This window comes from Alligator sinensis, unplaced genomic scaffold, assembly GCF_000455745.1.
Source record: "Alligator sinensis unplaced genomic scaffold, ASM45574v1 scaffold866_2, whole genome shotgun sequence".
Classification (NCBI taxonomy): domain Eukaryota; kingdom Metazoa; phylum Chordata; order Crocodylia; family Alligatoridae; genus Alligator; species Alligator sinensis.
Window position 1 is genome coordinate 2831090 of NW_005841900.1, and position 7945 is coordinate 2839034.

The 7945-nt window shown below is 39.4% G+C and overlaps 1 long non-coding RNA gene across 1 annotated transcript in view; it reads right to left on the reverse strand.

The window, feature by feature from the left end:
- The window catches only part of LOC112549364, a 205931-nt gene that overhangs the window by 13945 nt on the left and 184041 nt on the right, over positions 1 to 7945 (reverse strand). Inside the window, exons 2-3 of the long non-coding RNA XR_003092765.1 lie at positions 4459 to 4598; positions 185 to 239 (exon numbers count right to left, since the gene is read on the reverse strand). This is a non-coding gene — a long non-coding RNA (uncharacterized LOC112549364). The remainder of the gene's footprint in view (positions 1 to 184; positions 240 to 4458; positions 4599 to 7945) is intronic.

A 7945-nucleotide genomic window follows, 5' to 3' on the forward strand; every position in this document is an offset into this window, starting at 1 on the left:
GCCTGCTCTGTTTCCCAGTTATGATCGGCAGGATGTGTCAGTATAACAAAGTTTATCTTAATTATACTGTTTGAAAATCTTTCTGTGCCAGAAGGATAGAAGTAATATTTGTTAATATATCTGATATGAGAAATGTAAAGATCATATGAAGAAAAGATCAGTCCCCAAGTCTCTAAAGACTCACTGTTTGTGTTGGTGCAAATTCCTTGAAGGCACATTGATGAACATTATGGAAAGACCTATAAATAAAATACATAAGTAAGAACTGTTGACTAAATCATTAATAATATTATGTTTTCCTTTTACAGATCTTCTGTCTAGTAACATGGAAAATTATATTTCTTTTTCATCCATATATCTCTTGCTTTTGGTAACAGTCTGCGAGTATCGTGTTCTAATAGTCTTCTAAGTACAGAGTTGTCACTGTTTTGTACTCTGAAACATGCAGACTATTCAGATAAGTAAATTACTAAATCAAGTTACACCAATTTAAGTCCCACCTTACACCAGTATAGTTGGTCTATAATAAATGTTACCACTGGTGAAAAAAACAGTGAAATTATACTTGTGCATATGTCTGTTATTGTGGGCAAAATATGTGACTTTTTTTCTAGGGTTTCATATCCCCCTGCAGCGGTAGTAAACATCCTTGAACTGATCTATACCATTCAATATCTGCATCCAGAAAAGCAGGTATGAGCATAGACTGTCAAATACTAAATGAAATACTTTGATTGCTGTAAATCATCATTTGAATTTTATTTCTTCCTATAAACCCAAGATGAACACTGATGTGACTCAATGAATTTGACATTTACAGCACATTGGAAGGCTTTAATTCTGAAAACACTATTTGAGTGATTTTTTTTCTTAAATTTGTTCATTTTACTGATAGAATATAGATGCGACAAACATTTTAAAAAGTATTATCTGTTGGAGTAGGTGCATCAGAAGAAAGGCAAGACAAGTTATTTCATCTTTTGGCAACACTTCATATTACATTGGGCTCATCTACACTTTGCCCTACAGTGTTGTATGGCATGCTATGATGACGTAGTGATCACGTGGGTCTGCACGTGATCGGCAGCTATGTTGCCATAGTGGTGCACTTCCCCAGTATAGTGCGCTGCTATGGTGAAGTAGTGGTGGAATCTAACCATAAGCCACGCATGATGCAGTAACCACCAGTACTGCGCCATGCTTTAGTATTTCCAAAAGGAAGTACTAAAGCTCAGCACTGTAGCAATGTCGTTATATGGTGACGTGTAGACATGCACCTATAGTGACCTAAACTAGAAATCAGAAATTGGATTCCCTGGAACAGAGCTGTCCATCTGGTGGCCTGTGGGCTGTATACAGCCTGAGAGTGACTAACTTGTGGCTCACAGGTTCCCACTGCCTCTACCTTCTTAGCTTCCTTTACTTTCCACTAGGGGTCAGGATGCCACCCGCTCCCCAGTTGTTGCTGTTTCTGTCACTTGATGTTGCTGCTTTCCCTGATCCCAGGCTGCTGGATTCTCTAGGCTCCCCCCTCCCCTCCAGCATATGCTTTTTGCCACTCCTCTGGGGATGGTCCCGGGCCACCCATGGCAGAGGTAGTAACAGGGCAGTGCATCCTGTGGCCTCTTAGTTGGACAGCTTTGTACTACAATAATAGGAAAAGAGAGCTAGAAGGGACATCAGGTGGTTATTTAGTCCAAACTCTGGTTTAAGGCAGGATTATCCCAGTAATAATTACAAATGTGTATTTTGCTTTAATCTGCATTAAAATACTTCCAATGATGGGGTTTCAGATAATCTGTTAATAATGCTAACTCACCCTCATTGTTAGAAATTTTTCCTCATATCCAACTTAAATCTCCTCTGCTGCTGTTTAAGGCTATTGCACCTGATCTTGTTTCCAGTGGACACAGAAGATGATAGATCTCCTCATAGCAACTCCTTTTTGTTTATAAGGACTGCTATTAATTTATAAGGACTGCTAATCATCCCTCAGTCTTCTCTTCTCCAAATGAAATAATCCCAATTATTCTAGCCAATTCTTTGTGTCATGTTTTCTAGACCCCTAAACATTTTTATTGCTCTCCTCTGGATGCTTTCCAACTTGGGCACATCTTTCTTGAAGTGTGGTGCCCAAACCTGGATGCGGTGTTCCAAATGAAGCCTTAACAGTACTGAATAGAGTGAAGGAATCACTTCCCGTGACTTGATAATGCATCTAAGTTTACATGGAAATTCAGCATTATAACAGCATTAAAAACAGCATAGGTGAGGTCAGAAAGAATTGAGATATTTCCCTTGAATACATAATTTCAGAAATTATTACCATCAGATAGCAGTTTGCTATACATGTAAACTAGCAAGGATACTTCCTCTGGCATGGATTAATCTGAAAATAAATCACCTCAAATTTACAGTGCTTAGATTTATCACTTGCTCATAGCATTTTGATTTAATACTGTCTTGTATATCAACAACTCTTAAAAAATAATAAAAAATAAAAACATACCTTCCCATAGCTTCTTAATGACCAGAAAGATATTGGTGCATTTCTTCACTAGGACAGACAGGGCTTGATACGAGATAAGATATCCTACTTTAATCTAATTCAAACAGACTCCTTGCTTTTCTAAGAAAGTCCTGTTTTTAATTCACTGAGGTCCATAAAAAGGTCTTTCTTATTTTTTTTCCCTGCATGGTCCTTTCAAATTTTGTTTGAATTGTTTTCTAGCTGTGAAAGCTCCAAGTCTTAGCCCTTCTTTACATCACAAAGTTCTGCTGCCAGAGCTATGTTGACTGGGGATATGTAGAAATTACACCTCATACCAGATGTAGCTCTGCTAGCAACCCACCTTGGATGGACACAACTTTGCTAGAAGAAGATCACTTCTTCCAACAAAGCATCCATCTTTCAAGGGATCTGTTGTAATTCTAACAGCACAAAAACTGCTGGCAGATTTGCGTGTACACTGAGGGAGTAACCAGCTGTAAATTAAGCAGTGCAGACACAGCTGTAGGGTCATTTCTTCCAATCATGTGGCCTTGATGTCTCTGCAACACAAGGAACCTCTATTAGCTATTAATAATTTAAACACAAGATCCACCCATCTGCTGTTTATGGCCTATTAAGTTCAAAGACACTTATTTTAACTTGATGATTAAGTGAAACATATGAGTTGCTGATATTGGGGTTAATTCTGCTCTCACGCTCATCTTATACTAGTGTAACTCCTCCAGTTCCAGTGGAATTATTTTTGATTTATGCCTTCATGCAAGAAAGATGGAAAGATCATGGAGCAAGCTCTTTGGAGAGCAATTGATGCTTGACTTTAGAAGACTTCTGTCTCTCACAATATTCTCATTAACAAACTAAGGACGTACAGACCAAATTAAAGTACTATAAGGTGTATACATAACTGGTTGGATCATTGTACTCAACAAACAGTCATCAATGTCTCAGTATTTAGTTGAGAGGATCTATCAAGTGAGAAGAGAAAACTGAGGGGGGGATTTTATATCAGTTTTCAAATACCTGATAGGAGATTTTTTTTTCTTTGTGGACACAAGACAAAGAGAAATGGCCTGAAGCTGAAGCAGAGGACATATAAGTTAGAGGGAAGTTGTAGAACTTCATCCCTGTTAATTTTGAAGAACAGCTTGGACAAACACTTGACTAGGATGGTTTAGTCAGGGAGCTGGACTAGATGACTTTGTGAGGTTTCTTCTAGCTCTACTTTTTTATAATCCCATGGTATCTGTAGTGGCTATATATGTATGTTCTCGCCCCAAAATACCTGCATTGACCAAAATATTGATTTGAGTCTACAACCACATAAACAGGTTAATTACTGAAGGGAAACACTAATGGTTCTCAACACCATTCCCCTATTTTTCTTTTTTAATGGAAAAAGTGCAGAGTCTCTGGATGATCCAGTGGATCCAAAATGTTCAGAGCTCTTTCTTCCATCCTCCATTTTAAAATTAATATTGTGATGATAGTGAGCTGCAAAAGGGTCCTTTTCACTCCCTCAACCCAATTAAAGCTTTTGCTGGGACAAGGCTTAGTAGTCACCAGCATGTTTAGTAAGTTTCATTTTATGCTAAGGATAACTTCCTATATCATGTGCAAGTAAATCTGTTCTTTTTATCTTCCAGACACTAGTCTTCTAACACAGTGGTTTTCAACCTTTTTTTCATTTGTGGACCTCTAAAAAAAAATTTGAATCGAGGTGCAGACCCCTTTGGAAATTTCAGATGGAGGTGCAGACCCCTTTGAATTGTAAGTGTACGTATTCACATACTTTTGATTGAACATAGTTATTATTTGCAGGCCCTTTAGACATTGTCTGCAGTCCCCCAAGGGGTTCATGGACTACAAGCCAAAAACCACTGTTCTAAGCACTGTCCCTAGTGAATCTGAGGATTGCCATAGTCTCACAAGAGAGAGTTCCTACAAACCTGTAGTGCTGTTTCCTCATCTCTCTCCAAATGCCTCCAACAAAGTGGAACTCTTCTATCCTGTGACATTTTTAGGCCAGTCATCTCAGCAATGGATCCCCATGCTTTCTTTCCCTTGTATTGTCACATTGTTTCTGGCCCTATTGGAAGGAGGAATGCAGAATGTGAGAGGCTAGGTCAATCTAATGGCTATTCAGTCTTTGCTGTTGCTGCTGACCGTGCCAAAAATGCATTAATGGATGCTAGTTGTAGTGGGAGGTAACTGCCTACCAGCACTATTTCTAATAGAAAACAAACCACTACATAACAGAAATAAAGGTGGAGCATAAGTGAGTAGGTCCAGATTCAAACTTGACTGATTCTGAATCCATCGGTGAGCCCTATAATGGCCCTATAATAGTTTTCCCTCACTAGTCTTATTTCCTTTTGTCATTTTAAAAAAGATCTCTTCTTTCCAGGTCTCTCTTTTTTTCCAACCCAAAGCAGTGCAGTGATGTGAAAAAGAACCACAGATAATATTTATGAGTGCATGTCTCAAACATATGCTGTTCCTGTGCAGGGATATCAGTGAAAAGTACTAGCTACTTACTAGTATTTGTTTGAATACAACAAAGTACAGTTTCTACTTCTAAAACTTTGTCACTAGGCATATTACTATTGATGAATGCACATTCATATAGCCAGAATGCACATTCTCTGCTTGGAGAAACACAGCAATAAGCTAAGTTGTCTGCTGTGCTCTTCTGGTATTTATTCTTCTGGGAGATTATTTTTTAATGTTAAATATAGTTCTGTTTCTTTGGCAACTTATTTTTAATTCATAGCTCTGTTCAGAAATCTTATGCTCTAATACCCCTGGTGGCATGGCTTTGATATTGGTATTATGATCAGAGGTTTTGGTCATTGATTTTATGAGTAGAGTAGCACTATTATTGCCATAGAATCATAGCTATATTATCTATTTCCTTAAGAATGTTTCTTGTCGCAGCCTTTTACTGACCCATCAGTAAGCAGGGTCCTTGGTCAGATTTGCTCTTCCATTATGTACCATGGTTTTACTTGTGAATAAAGGTATGTGCATTATGTGGGAGGATCAATGGCACTAGAGTAGTATGGGAGATACAATCTGGTCCATAGAGGAGAATATGACTTTAGACAACTGAACAGAAACTCCCATGAGCTACTGCAATAGCAAATAGAAATATTTCAAATTCCAAACAGTTTAGTGATGCTTTGTTTTCGACAAAAAATATTTTCTGCAGAAGCTAGACACATTGTGCATAGTCATTCATTTAAGTACTTTTACATCTTGAAAATATGTTGATGCTTTTTTTTTATCAAGTCAATAATTAACTTAGACAATTTCTACTGACTGATATTTCCTTCATACTGCACTGTAGTAGTAGTGGAAGCAGGTAGGAATCTGACTCCTGTAGTTGAACAAAAATCTATGACATTTTAATGCAAAAGTGAAAGTGTTGCTGACTAAGCTATACTTTCCCTGAAAGAAAATAGTATTGCTACATTCAGTTCTGCATCCAACTTTTTGTATCCAGACACTGTATCAACACTACAATCTTATCCTCAGCTCATTTTTGTGAACAAAATTCGTAATGAGATAAAAAAACAGAGACATGAACTCCTTCTCATGACAAAGATTACAAGGGAAATAAAATAAATCCTGTCATTGTTTGTTCTGAAAGTTTATGAAAGAATCCCACGTAGTAGTTATTCCATCCTCATTATCATTGCCACTAGGGTGGGTTCTACAACTTCTTCGTTTCTGGCAATCTTCTTGCTTAATGTGCATTTGAGCTACTGCCAGGATGTTTCTCTTCTGTAAAACTAAATAAATGCCTTTGGAAATTGACCATCAAGAAGCATGGCATTCTATCTCTGAAGAGGCAAGAGGGCCACACGGTTGATTCACAGTGCTCTGCTTTGCACAACAAGAGGTGTATTTACACATGAAATGAAAGTGAAGCAATGAACTCTGGTGCATAGTGCGCTGGAGTGTATTGCTCCCAGGCACCATGTCTTCATGTGTGCATGGGACAACCGCACATTGAGCCAGGTCAGAGCAGCCCTAGTTGGTAGGGACACTGGGGGTCAGCCTGACAGGCTTGGGCTACTCCAACCTGCTTCAGCATGCTGCAGAGGGCCTGGCTGGGGCACAAGGGTGCTTCAGTGCAGGGCTAGCTAGCAGGCAGCCCCTGCAGTGAAGCGCCATTGTGCCCCAGCCAGGCCTGTCAGCATCTACACATGCATTGCTGCACACTAAAGGACGCCATCACAGGATAGCACTTGTACTAACCTTGTACTGACGAGTACCTATCTGTGGCAGAGTTACTTAGTTTCCTGTGGCTAAATGGGTCGCATGTGTAGACATTCAGACTTTACTGTGGAGGTAATTAGATTTCATAGACATTAGGGCTGGAAGGGACCTTGGAAGATCATCGAGTCCAGCCCCCTGCCCTTGAGGCAGGAAGTGAGCAGGGGTCATAGGATCCCAGCAAGATAAACATCCAAATTTCTCTTGAAGGTGTTCAAAGTAGGTGCTTTTGAACCACCTCTGGCGGCAGTCTATTCCAGACCTTGGGGGCTCGAACTGTAAGGAAGTTCTTCCCTATGTCCAGCCTGAAACGGTCCTGAATGAGTTTATGACCATTCGACCTTGTCATTCCCTGGGTCGCTCTGTTGAACAGATGTTCCCCCAGATCCTGATGAGCACCCCTGATAAACTTATAGGTGGCCATCAGATCACCCCTGAGCCTGCACTTTTCCAGGCTGAAGAGTCCCAGGGCTCTCAGCCTCCCATTATAAGGTCGATTTTTCTGACTTCTGATCATGCGTGTGGCTCTCCTCTGCACTCTCTCAAGCTTTTCCACATCCTTTTTGAATTACAAAGCCCAAAACTGGACGCAGTGCTCCAGCTGCGGTCTCACCAAGGCCAAGAGCAATGGGAGAATGAAGTTCTTGGATTTGCTTGAGAAGCATCTATGGATGCAAGCCAGCATTTTACTTGCTTTACTAGCCAACTCCACTGTAAACATCTCATGTAGATGAGCCCAGGAAGTAGTAGATAGAGGGCCAGGAAACCCCAAAGAAAAAATGAGATGCTTAGTCATTTTATTCTCATTTTGCCTTCTCTAATTACATATGATGTATTTCTGACAGATGTTGGAGGAAATGATGTAACTGCACTGAGAGCCTGTTTCAACATCCACTGACTTTGAATCTGATGTGAAATGCCCTTTTTATCTTTCAGCCATTTTATGGGATACTTTTTAACTTAGTACCTAACAAGCTATATCTATTAACCATGTGAAACTGATAAAACAGTAAGGCTGTTCAGAATTTGATGAAATGTTTCTTAATCAGAATATATCAAGTCACTGAAACTTTTTTGTGAAAATATACTAGTTTGGGTTCAAGTTAATGTAGAAAAGAGCAGTCAGCCCCAGGATGGAATTAATAGTCAAAATGC